Genomic DNA, 13,413 nt, shown 5'->3' on the forward strand with positions numbered 1-13,413 from the left:
GCATAGCAAGATGTCTAAATGTAAAGTCTGCTCGCTTAGATACGGTGTCCTTTGTATTGTGCCGCTTGGCACGTGACGCATCTTTTCAAAGGCGCCGCTACTTCAAAGTTCGCTGCGTGGGGTTTTGGTTCGGAGAATTTGGCTAAAAAATCTACCTACTCATATTTTTTAAATTCTTTTTTCTTATTGCAATAACCATAACATACTAGAGAGCAATAGGTACATATAAACGAACTCTTACATTTTTAGGGAACGGTCACACCCACTGACAATCACGATCATTGTCCGTTCTTTTTATTTCTATAGTTGTGCAAGAGAGAGCGTAGAAGTGTTATGAATTATGAAGTAACGGCCGTCACGCGTCGCTGCTGCCGCGCGTTCTGTGTGACCAGGACTTTACAACTTTTATTGCTGGAGGAGAACAGGAGAACAATTTGCAATTAAACTACTTAATTATACGGGCCTCGTTAAAATTTTACGACTCTCAACTGATTCGCGATAACACACAACACTTGACGTGTTCGGGATTCCGTGACACGGGGAAACAAAAGAAACTAATTGTTTAAACCACGTTTAACGTTTAAACATGGTTTAAACGTACCTACTTTATTAGTTATACTGCATTCAATATTAACTGGCGTGTTTCCACTTGAGATTGTCATTAGCAATAACAATAGGATTAAGTTGTGGCGGGTGAATCCAAAGTATAAACACTGGTTGTGGTTAAATTTAAAAGTACCTACTTACATTTAGTTTATTATTTATTGTGATTGCTCGATTTCCCGAGGACATAACAACATCAACAGAACATAATTAAAAAAAAAATATTGAACAATCTTGTACATCAAAAGAATATTATTAAAACTTAAAACACTTATAATGTTACACAAAATATTAAAGACGGTTACCAAACTATCCTCTGAAATAATATTACATACTATAATTTTAATAAATACTTTATAATAATACTTTTAGTTTACTATTTATTGCAATTGCTCGATTTCCCGGGGTCTTAACAACATCACCAGAACATAATTTAGAAAAAAATATTGAACAATCTTGTACATCAAAAGAATATTATTAAAACTTAAAACACTTATAATATTGCACAAAATATACGGTAACCAAAATAGACACTACTGACACAAATTAGACGGTTACCAAACTATCGTTCAAAATAATATAAAATGGAAAAGGTGACTGACTGACTGATCTATCAACGCACAGCACAAACTACAGGACGGATCAGGCTGAAATTTGGCATGCAGATAGCTATTATGACGTAGGCATCCGCTAAGAAAGGCTTTTTGAAAATTCAACCTCTAAGGGGGTGAAATAAGGGTTTGAAATGTGTGTAGTCCACGCGGACGAAGTCGCGAGCATAAGCTAGTAATATTATAATTTTCATAAATACTTTATGATACATTTAGTTTATTATTAATATAGGCGAGGACTCAACAACGTCGTCAAAATATAATAATTTAGAACAAGTAATTTATAGGAAAATCAGACATCAAAAGAATATAATAACTTAAAATACAAAAATTAGAGATGAAACAACTCAGCTTCGGTGTATGATTTAACGACGAGACGCTTCAAGTAAAAGAATCATTTCAATGAATCATCGTACGAAGTTAATATAATTTTACACTAAATTACGTGCAAAATAAAGTGGTAAAAATAACTGAGGGAAACGTCTCAGGGTTGGCACCTTTTTAAAGCAAATAAATTACCATTTATTTTTATTTTATACGATGTCTACAGTTTACAGAATCCACATGGAATAAAAGGGTTCGAAGGAAAACATCGAAAGTTCTCCGTACCTGATATTTTCAAAGGTGTGTAAAATCTGACAATCATTAATTGTCCATCGTGACGGATTATTATTAAACTCTTCTCATTCTTCGCATTCATTTAGAGCCTCGATAGCTCAACGGTTAAAGGAGCAGATTGAAATCCGAAAGGTCGCCGGTTTAAACCTCACCCGATGCACTATTGTCGTACCTACTCCTAGCACAAGCTTTAACACTTAATTGGAGGGGAAATATTAGTCCAAATGTTAAACTTGGCATTCATTGACATTCTTTGTACAAAAAAAAATCCGAGATGAAACATTTTCGAGCTGGCGATGGGTTGATCATGATGATGACAATGAAATGAAATGTTACCTATGTAAAGTGACAATCGCAGTATATTTCAAGGTCATCACAGTAATTTATTTATAACGTATTTGTATTCGTAGCCTGCCAACAAAATAAATGGACGCAAAAGAATGGTTTTCCTAAAATAAGTCGCCAACCGCTCGCAAATTACTGCTTCAATAAAATTAAAAGTGATCGCACATTGCATACATAATAATGTTATACCTATCTGGCAGTAGGGTATTATTATGAAAGGGATTTACTTGTACATTCTATAACAGATTTTTATTTATTTTTATGCATAACAGTTTTTGATTTATCGTGCAAAATGTCGAAAAAATACGACTGTAATACGGAGCCCTCGGTGCGCGAGTCCGACTCGCACTTGGCCGGATTTTTGGGCAGGCGTGTAAAAACACCTAGCGATCAACACGTACGATGCGAGATATGCGATCAGTTTTAACACTTATTTCGTAAATTATGTGACAATAACATACTGCTAGTAGGAGACTGGCGATTAACCTAGCTTTAATTTACGAACGTTTACGCTCGAGTATTCGAAATCCTCTAAAATCGTCGAGGAAAATCGTGTACGGAATGTTTATATAACTCACAAAAACTTTGAACCAATATCCGTTTGTGTAGTCTTTGACGATGTCGACAATCACCGTGCCAGGGCTGTCACTGCTGAAGATTTTTTTATTTTATTCAGATACAAGTTAGCCCTTGACTGCAAACTCACCTGGTGGTAAGTGATGATGCAGTCTAAGATGAAGGCGAGGTAATCTGGAAGGGGTATGGCAGTTTTTTAGGGTTCCGTACCTCAAAAGGAAAAACGGAACCTTGATAGGATCACTTTGTTGTCTGTCTGTCTGTCTGTTCGTCTGTTTGTCCATCAAGAAACCTACAGGGTACTTCTCGTACTGACTTAGAATCATGAAATTTGGCAGGTAGGTAGGTTTAATAGCAGATATATGGGGCAAAATCTGAAAACCGTGAATTTGTGGTTACATCACACAAAAAAATTGTGGTCATGAACTAATAATTAGCGTTTTCAATTTCCAAAGTAAGATAACTATACCAAGTGGGGCAATATGAAAGGGCTTTACCTGTATATTTTATAATTTATTTATTTTAAACCGACTTCCAATACCACTACAAAGTAAAAAATAACTTTTGTTTCGACATGACTTGTGTATATAATATAAACACGTGTCGAAACAATTTAAATGTCATTTAAATTTTCATTTAAAAAAAAATTTGGTCAAAAATTCAAAATGTGACAACCCTATAAACTAGTGAATATAAACTAAACATTTTTACAGTCGACAATATTTCAGGCTCAAAGCGGCTATTATTGAAGCGCTCGACAGTTTTTCACCGTGTTTGTTCGAAGCGCGTCTAACCGCTGATACATTAAGATGTATGCGAGGCAATTAAGAGGCTGAAAAAAACCAGAGGCAGAGGCGTACAAATGTCGCGAACTATCGTCGCATGGGAGCGCAAGATCAGAAATAACGTTTCTTTTATACGCTGGAATTATATAGAGTTGCTATCATCATCATCATCAACAGATAGACGTCCACAGCTGGACATAGGTATCTTGTAGGGACTTCCACACGCCACGGTCTTGCGCCGCCTGAATCCAGCGGCTCCCTGCGACTCGTCGGATGTCGTCCGTCCACCTAGTGGGGGGTCTTCCAACACTGCTAGAGTTGCTCATCACTACTTAAATAATAATAAGTGGTGACTAGCAACTCTATACATTTCCAGCACATAAAAGAAATGTAAAAGTATGTTTATTTGTTGATATACTCACTTCGTCATCATCATCATCAGTAGTTAAACAAACACAGATAGACGTCCACTGCTGCCACAATCTTGCGCGCCTGAATCCAGCGGCCCCCTGTGACTTGTTTGATCTCGTCTAGCCACCTATTATAGATACGATGGTATTTTTGTTAAATTCTGATATTTTTAGGGGTCTTAATAAGGGCCTATCCCTAATAAAAACCCCTTAAAATCGATACCTATTAGATTTTTCTGATATTTTTAAGAAGTTTTTACAAGGGATAGGTATTTAATAGCTTAAGAGGCGCATATTAAGTCATAATTCCGAAAAGTTAGAGTTGCATGCCCGGGGTCGAACTCGCGACCACTTTAGGAGGTCGACGTCTTAACCACTTGGCTGACATTATCTAGTAAAGAATAATGCTCATACTATCGCAAGTAATCGCCGCAATAAATTATCATGGAATGTGAATCCACATTAGCAGCTCCATATAGTTCCGTAGTGATGTCTCATGTCGTGACATATCGACAAACAGATGGTCGGGAGTGCGGCGTCACAACATCCACTAATTTATGTCCTCCTTAACGCCGTCCCACCTATTAGCTGCACACAGCATATTTCATGTGGTCGCTACTGTCACTACGTTGCATTGATTTTACGGATATAAATAAATCATAAATAAATATTCTTAATTTTATTTACTAGCTTATGCTCACGACTTCGTCCGCGTGGACTACACAAATTTCAAACCCCTATTTCACCCCCTTAGGGGTTGAATTTTCAAAAATCCTTTCTTAGCGGATGCCTACGTCATAATAGCTATCTGCATGCCAAATTTCAGCCCAATCCGTCCCGTAGTTTGAGCTGTGCGTTGATAGATCAGTCAGTCAGTCAGTCAGTCACCTTTTCCTTTTATATATTCAGACTAGCTTATGCTCGCAACTTCGACCGCGTGGACTACACAAATTTCAAACACCTATTTCATACCCTTAGGAGTTGAATTTTCAAAAATCCTTTTTTAGCGGATGCCTACGTCATAATAGCTATCTGCATGCCATATATTTCAGCCCGATCCATCCCGTAGTTTGAGCTGTGCGTTGATAGATCAGTCAGTCAGTCAGTCAGTCACCTTTTCCTTTTATATATTCAGATATTCCATATAAATATTTTCACAGTCTATCTGACAATATTCCTCTAAAAAATCCACATGACTGTCACCCTAGTTTCCCCAGCTGAGTTATCGGATAAAGCTGCTTTTTATTTCTGGAGCGCATCGCAACTATACCGATGGCTTTCATCTTGTAAATGTTATTAATCGACACGGCTCCCGGGCGCGACTACGGTACACCACTATTTATTTGTACGACCACATTTATACCTTCACTATACATTGCGCGTTTGGTTAAAACTTGGAAAATATAACATACTAAAATAACTAACTGATGCCCACTTCTCCGCGTGGATTTAAGTTTTTAAAATCGTTCGATTTTCCGAGATAAACAGTAGCTTATGTCACTCTCCATTTTCTTTAATAAGTTAATCCATGCCAAAAAATTACGTCGTTCAGTTGCTCCGTATTTTGCGGTGTGATTTAAGGACAAATCAACCAACAAATTCATCAACAAACAAACATATTCGCATCGCATTTATAATATAGGTAATGTGTGGAATATAAACTACTTAGGTAGGTAATTTGTGGAATGAACTATGGTCACAAGTTAACTATATGTCACTAGATTTGTTTAGAGAAATTGTTAAATTGAGTTGTTTTAACATCTCCCGAGGTTTGATCAAATCCTGGTTTGTACCATTTCCCTACGACATAATATAGACGAATTAAAACCGCAATGGATATTGAACAAATACAAAGGTTATGGTTTTATGTAGTCTTGTATTATCGAATGTTTATGTTCGCTTTATTCGAACAATGTGCAATCAGTCATGTTCAATACAAAAAGTGGGATCGCCATTGTACGATTTCGCACAATACGAATAATGCCTGTATAAAAAGCCGTTGATCTAGAATAATTGCGAAAATATGGTTATTTTGACATTAATGCTCACGCCGATTTTCGCTGTCCTTTATAAGTGCCAATAAGCTTTAATAAAATGTAGAGGTACTTTTACAATAGACGGTTAACAATAAACTATCATAGATATAAGAATTAATAGGCGTTATTCAAGCGATGAAATGTTTTCATAGAAGTGATGCTAATTGTATCGAACAATTTTATGCTTGATTTTCTAGTCACTAAATATGAGACAGCCCATAAAAAATCAAAATAACAGATCATAACATAGATTTTGTTTTTTTTTTGTGGCGTCTTATGATTATTTAAAAGGTCTTGTATTTTTTTAAATACTTGTTCAGTATGCGACAGGTTGAGATGGCAATCGAGGTATGGGGTGGGAGGACGCATCACACACCGCATGCCACCCGCGCTATCCCGCACTGGGTTATCCCGAGCTGTGCGGATGTGCGGGGCGTCCCCACCCCGATTGCCATATTGACCTGTCGCGTACTATACAAATATTTAAAAAATATGTAAGACCTTTTAAAAATTATAAGACGTATTACAGAAAAAAAAATCTATGTTATGATCTGTTGTTTTGTTTTTTAACTACTATAAGTCCTTGTAGATTTGTGTCGCAACCCGTTGAGCTATGTCGGTTACTCTAGTTCTCCTACGGATCTCCTCATTTCTGATTTGATCACGTAGAGAAAGTCCAAGCATAGCTCTCTCCATCGCCCGCTGAGTGACTCTGAGCTTTCTTATTTATTTTTTATTTATTTTGTTTATTTGAAAGTAATCAACAGCGTAAATACATAATTGTTATTTAAATTTAAATCTAGTTATAACAGAAGGCCAAAAGAGATTACTTAAAATTATAATTAAAACTATTTTTAACAGAATAGATTTAGAATAAATGTAGGTATATACAATAATAAAATTACAACAGTGTGTGTGTATGCTTGTGAGTGTGTGTATGCGTGTGTGCTTTTGTGTGTGTGAGTCTGTGCGTGTGTGTATGTGTGTGAGTGTGTGCGTGTGTGTGTGTGTGTGTGTGGCCCATAGTTAGCGACCATGTCTCGGATCCAAAATTCTATATCGCGCGGTATTTATTTCGTGGTGCAATTTAGGGTCCTATAAAATCTTAGATAAAATAATATTATGTAGTTTAAACTTTAAAACAAAACTAAATGCACTTAATTATTTTTACGTCAAAATAAAATAGTGTTACAAAGTGATATTAAACTGAGATGCAATAAATTTTGGAGACACGTAATGCAAGAAATACTCAGCTTCGTGTCACGGCTCGTAAAATAAGTTAATAGGTTACAGTAATAATTTATTACTCTACATTTTGTTTTAATTAACTCTGCAGTAGCTTCTATGAAGTATGATGTTAAAGCTTATCCTTACTGGGTTTCAGCCAATATTAGTTTTATAACGATATTATCATAAATATTCGTTAAATTAATTTGAGCACTGTAATTTATTCATTACTAGACTAGATGGCCACAGCGTGAATCTCTATATATATAAAAGGAAAAGGTGACTGACTGACTGACTGACTGACTGAATGACTGACTGACTGACTGATCTATCAACGCACAGCTCAAACTACTGGACGGATCGGGCTGAAATTTGGCATGCAGATAGCTATTATGACGTAGGCATCCGCTAAGAAAGGATTTTTGAAAATTCAACTCCTAAGGGGGTGAAATAGGGTTTTGAAATTTTGTAGTCCACGCGGACGAAGTCGCGAGCATAAGATAGTTTAGTTTATAAAAATCCTGTGGGAACTTTAATAATATCACCAACACAATATAAATTCCTATATTTATTGTTATAAATTATAATATAAGATTGACATAAAATATTAAACATTTTATTTTTATTCATTTTGTAGAATTTAGACTGTTAATAAAAAAGTTGTGAGAGGTTTTATTACAGGAACTCTTTAATTTTCCGGGATAAAAGTAGCCTATGTCATTCTCCAGGTCTGTAACTATATACCCATAAAAAAAATCCTGTTGATCCGTTGCTCCGTTACAACGTGATTGAAGGACAAACCAACAAACAAACACACTTTCGCATTTATAATATGGATAGGGATGATGGCCGCGACTTCATCAATCAAGTTTTTATAAACTTAGTTTCTGTACCTAATGTACTATTTACTTTAATATTATCCATGACAAGTTATTCCACATGCCATATTATTATTACAGTAGCCATGCCAGAATGACGAACGCTTGTATTCTTATGTTACAATTTCCTTCATCAGGTTTTTCAGTACACTGTAATTACCCTCGCCTACCAGATTATATGTCGAAGTGGCATCTGTATTTTACTGTGTGGACTCAGTACATATCATTACCATCGCCTAGCCAGACTGTATGTAGAAATGGCATCTGTTTTGGACGTGTGGAGTGGCAGGCTTAATTGACAGTAATCAATTGCGCGGCCCGGTTTCAATATTCCTTCATCTAGGATTTTTCAGTACATATCATTACCATCCTAGCCAGACTGTATGTAGAAATGGCATCTGTTTTGGACGTGTGGAGTGGCAGGCTTAATTGACAGTAATCAATTGCGCGGCCCGGTTTCAATATTCCTTCATCTAGGATTTTTCAGTACATATCATTGCCATCCTAGCCAGACTGTATGTAGAAATGGCATCTGTTTTGGACGTGTGGAGTGGCAGGCTTAATTGACAGTAATCAATTGCGCGGCCCGGTTTCAATATTCCTTCATCTAGGATTTTTCTCTGGCGTTCGTTTTTATGTCGTCTCCCGTCTGAAATTTATCGCTCAATTAGTCTTGTTTAATAGCCGCCTGCCGCGTTGATGTCTGCGTCTCGCGCCTCCCAGGGCTGCCGATTATATATTTTTTATTCAAATACAAGTCTTTGACTACAATCTCACCTGGTGGTAAGTGATGATGAGGTAAGTGAAGAAGCGGAGTAACTTGGAAGTTTGAAAACCCCTGATCGGTTTCTACACGGAATCTTACCAGAAGCGATTTATCGCTTGGTGGCACGGCTTTGCCGTTAATGTGGTGAATAGCCACGGCCGAAACTAGACCAGACCAGAGACAATTTAGAAAATATAAATTCGCAAATTGCTCCTGCCGGGAATTGAAACTGGGACCTCCCACTTGTAGACCACAGTGCTTACCACTGCGCCAGGGAGGTCGACACGTTTTTATTAATTTATAGACTAGTGCTTGGCTGTAATCAGACCTGCTGGCAAGTGATGATGCAGCCTAAGATGGAGCGCGCTTGCATGGAAGATGCCTATAATAGTATTTTTAATACTTATCTCAATAACAAATTTTGGCCGACAAGACAAAAAAAATCTTAGTTGTACAAACAACAAAATTGGTGGTCCACATGAAGACAAACTAAGTAGAAACCGTAATTAACAGAGTGGTCGTGGTCGTGGCTATGAATTCGTCACTGCTGCTCGTGCGATCTCCCTCCAGCGACTTCTGTTGTTGGCATTATGTGCACACACGGAGACAGGCATGTTTGTTGCGGAGCGGATAAGTCCTTCCACCTAGTTGGGGAACGCCCACGTGGACGTGTTCCCTCCACTCGACCTTGTACCACGAGGTGTTCGATGGTACCACTCTGCCTCGTAAAGAACTTGAGGATTCGTAATTGTGCAAGCGACGAAAGCCTTTGATTTATTTTCAGTTCTTTGAGTATGGAGACGTTTGTACGATGTGCAAGTCCATTTTATTCTTAAGAGTCGTATTATGACGAACATTTCTATGCAAATTGAAAGTGCATCAATGTACAATACGCGGCCGAAAGTAATGTACATCGACCTGTAGAAGGAGATAGGAGATTTGTAGAGCACTGTCTCCGTCGTTGAGACCGACAAAACGTCATATGAGTGACAGAGACAACGCTCTACAAAGCCGAAACGTCATTCTAAAGGCCGATGAACATTACCACAGGTGACATTACTTTCGGCCGCGCGTACTGTAGTTAGACATCATACATAAAAAGTCTAGGATAAACTCCGCACCGGCAGCCCTGACAGGTCGGAAGACGCAGAGAAATGGGATTAAATTAATTGTCGCATCAGTCAGGAGGGCGTCGGGGTGTTTTTTATTAGTCGAGTGCACCCCCACCCCCCTCCCCGCCGCCCCACCGCGCGCCGTGCGGGAGTAAATCACGCTGGACCAACGAGAGATAAGCGTTTGGATATGATAGTGCCAAGCTAGTTAACATTTTATCAAACTAACTTTTGCCCACGACTTCGTCCGCGTGGACTACTCAAGTTTCAAACCCCTATTTTACCCCCTTACTTGCACTTCCGTCATCCGTGATCTATCCGTCATCCGTGATCTATCCGTCATCCGTGATCTATCCGTCATCCGTGATCTATCTGTCATCCGTGATCTATCCGTCATCCGTGATCTATCCGTCATCCGTGATCTATCCGTCTTCCCTGATCTATCCGTCATCCGTGATCTATCCGTCATCCGTGATCTATCCGTCATCCGTGATCTATCCGTCATCCGTGATCTATCCGTCATCCATGAGAATACCAGCGATTATCTGAGACATATTATGTGTCATAAGCTCCCATACAAAACAAAAAGGATTAAGGAACGTATTTTCACAGACTCTGATCGAATTAATGCGTAACGCGCCGCGCCGTTAGGGGTTGAATTTTCACAAATTGTTTCTTAAAAGACATAATAAGTATCTGCATGCCTTTCAGTCCGATCCGTCCAGTAGCTTGAGCTGCTTTTAGCTAATAGAAAGAGCTAATATAAATGCAAAAGTGTGTTTGCTTGTTGGTTTGTCCTTTAATCACGCCACAACGCAGTAACGGATCGATGGGATTATTTGCATGGATAGGTATAATATTAATGCAGACATAATATACTTACCTACCTATCTACTTAGCAAGGGCTACGTACGGAATTTAAACATTCAAAGTATTCAGATATTATCGACTCAACACAAGCGATTAAAGCATTCCAGAAGCTTATAATGTTTTAAATAAATATAATTAATTAACATTGCAACAACATTCAAATTAGGATAGAATAAATAATATTATTTTACGAGGTACTTTTAATCTATTTTTTGGTAATATACGATAGATATAACGGAAACATAAAACTTAATTGTTGTATGTTTTGGCCAATTAATTTAATGGTATGTTTTAATGAAGAATTAATTTGTCAGTCGTTAAGGAACACCTTGTTCGATACTTTCCTTGAAAAAATATGGCTGTGTTAATTATAATAATTACCATTTCTGTCGTTTCGTATATCATTACAGTGCAGATGTAGGCCTTATATTTCAAACTAGCTTATGCTCGCGACTTCGTCCGCGTGGGCTACACAAACAAACCCTTATTTCGTCCCCTTACGGGTTGAATCTATATATATATAAAAGGAAAAGGTGACTGACTGACTGACTGCCTGACTGACTAACTGACTGATCTATCAACGCACAGTTCAAACTACTGGACGGATCACGCTGAAATTCGGCATGCAGATAGCTCTTATAACGTAGGCGTCCGCTAAGAAAGGATTTTTCAAAATTCAACCCCTAAAGGGGTAAAATAGGGGTTTGAAGTTTGTATGAAAGTCTGTCAGTTTTGAAGTGTCGATAAAGAAGTTTTGTAGTTAATATTTTTGCAATTAGCAGTATGACATATTTTATAAAGCTTATGTTAAAATCTCACAGTTAAAAATCAAACCTAAGGTTGCAAAAAATAGGGGTTTAAAATTTGTGTAGTCCACGCGGACGAAGTCGCGGGCATAAGCTAGTTTTTAATAATCCTTTCTTAGCGGATATCTACGTCATAATAGCTATAATATATGCATGCCAAATTTCAAGCGCCCCGTGAAACGAAATCATTCTTGCAAGCGCAATTTTAAAATTTCATAAGTTTTTCATTTGTAGAGATATATTAATGACTCTTTCATATTTTTGTTAAATTCTACTTCTTCTACTAATTCATTTAAAAAACGGAAAATTCTCGATACTTGCCGCATCCGTTTCGTCAGTTTTCGTGCGTGGTGTAACGCGCTCGGCCGATTTGTTCACGCTGTGATCTCCGACTCGATTTATCGAGATTATTTTTAACGCCGATCGCCCATCACTAGTCACTCCCCGCTAGTGACGAGCATGCACAGATTGGGTGGGATTTATTGTTTTTAGCACAGGTTTTTACTCTTTTAGTGCAGTGCTACAAAACTTTAGTAAACATTAATATTCTAAATCTAGGTAGATAAAAAAGCGGCGATAGCCAGTAGGCTGCCTAGGCTTTTTACTTACTTAACAAGACTACTAGGTTAAGACGTCGGCATCCTCTTGGTGAGTTTCAGGGATTCAATTATGTGCGGTTTAAGCCATTAATTAATATCACTTGTTTTAACGGTGAAGGAAAACTTCGTAAGGAAACCTGCATGCTTTAAAGTTCTCCTCAATATTCTCAAAGGTGTTTGAAGTCTGCCAATCCGCAGTTGGCCAGTGTGATGGACCAAGGCCAAACTTTGTCCATTTTGAGAGGATGCCCGTGCTGTCAGTAGTGAGCCGGGCTGGGCTGATGATGTTGAAGGTAAACTAAAGTCATAGGTATCTACCTATTATATTATTCACAAATCACAGTAGCATCCTTCGGAAGGTAAAGCAGCGGTCACATGCTTGTAGTAGCGTGTAGTTAAGGCCGCGTGCACACCGGCCGGTCACGTGCTAGCACTGGCGTGTTTAAGCCGCGCACACACTACTTCGTACACGCCGTAATGATTTTCCGTTCCCATTGCGAGATGCTCGTATATATCCACGTCACGCAATGATTTGCAGCCTGACAGCCGATACACACGGCCGCGTCCACTCGACAGCAAATATATATTAAAACTAGGCAAACACAGAAAAGGTAGGTCCAATTTCGAGAAAGAGGTCAGCCGCCGAATCCAACTCGGTTGGGCAGCGTTCAGGAAGTTTCGAGATGTTTTCTTGTCTAAAATTCCTCAGTGCTTGAAGACCAAAGTCTTCGAACAGTGCGTGTTGCCGGTGATGACATATGGATCCGAGACATGGTCGCTAACTATGGGTCTCATAAGAAAGCTCAGAGTCACTCATCGAGCGATGGAGAAAGGTATGCTTGGAGTAAACCTACGTGATCAAATCAGAAATGAGAAAATCCGTAAGACAACCAGAGTAACCGACATAGCTCAGCGGGTGGCGAAGCTGAAGTGGCAAAGGGCAGGGCACATAGTTCTAAAAACCCATAGACGTTGGGGCCGTCTGGGGACGGTGGACTGCACAAATTTCAAACCCCTATTACACCCCGGGGTTAAATTTTCAAAAATCTTTTCTTAGCGGATAGCTACGTCATAATAGCTACCGGCATGCCATATTTAAGGACGATTCACGCAGTAGTTTGAGCTGTGCGTTGATAGATCAGTCAGTCAGTTGGTCAGCCAGCTTTCCTTT

The sequence above is a fragment of the Maniola hyperantus genome, chromosome 12 (genome assembly GCF_902806685.2).
Source record: "Maniola hyperantus chromosome 12, iAphHyp1.2, whole genome shotgun sequence".
Classification (NCBI taxonomy): Eukaryota; Metazoa; Arthropoda; class Insecta; order Lepidoptera; family Nymphalidae; genus Maniola; species Maniola hyperantus.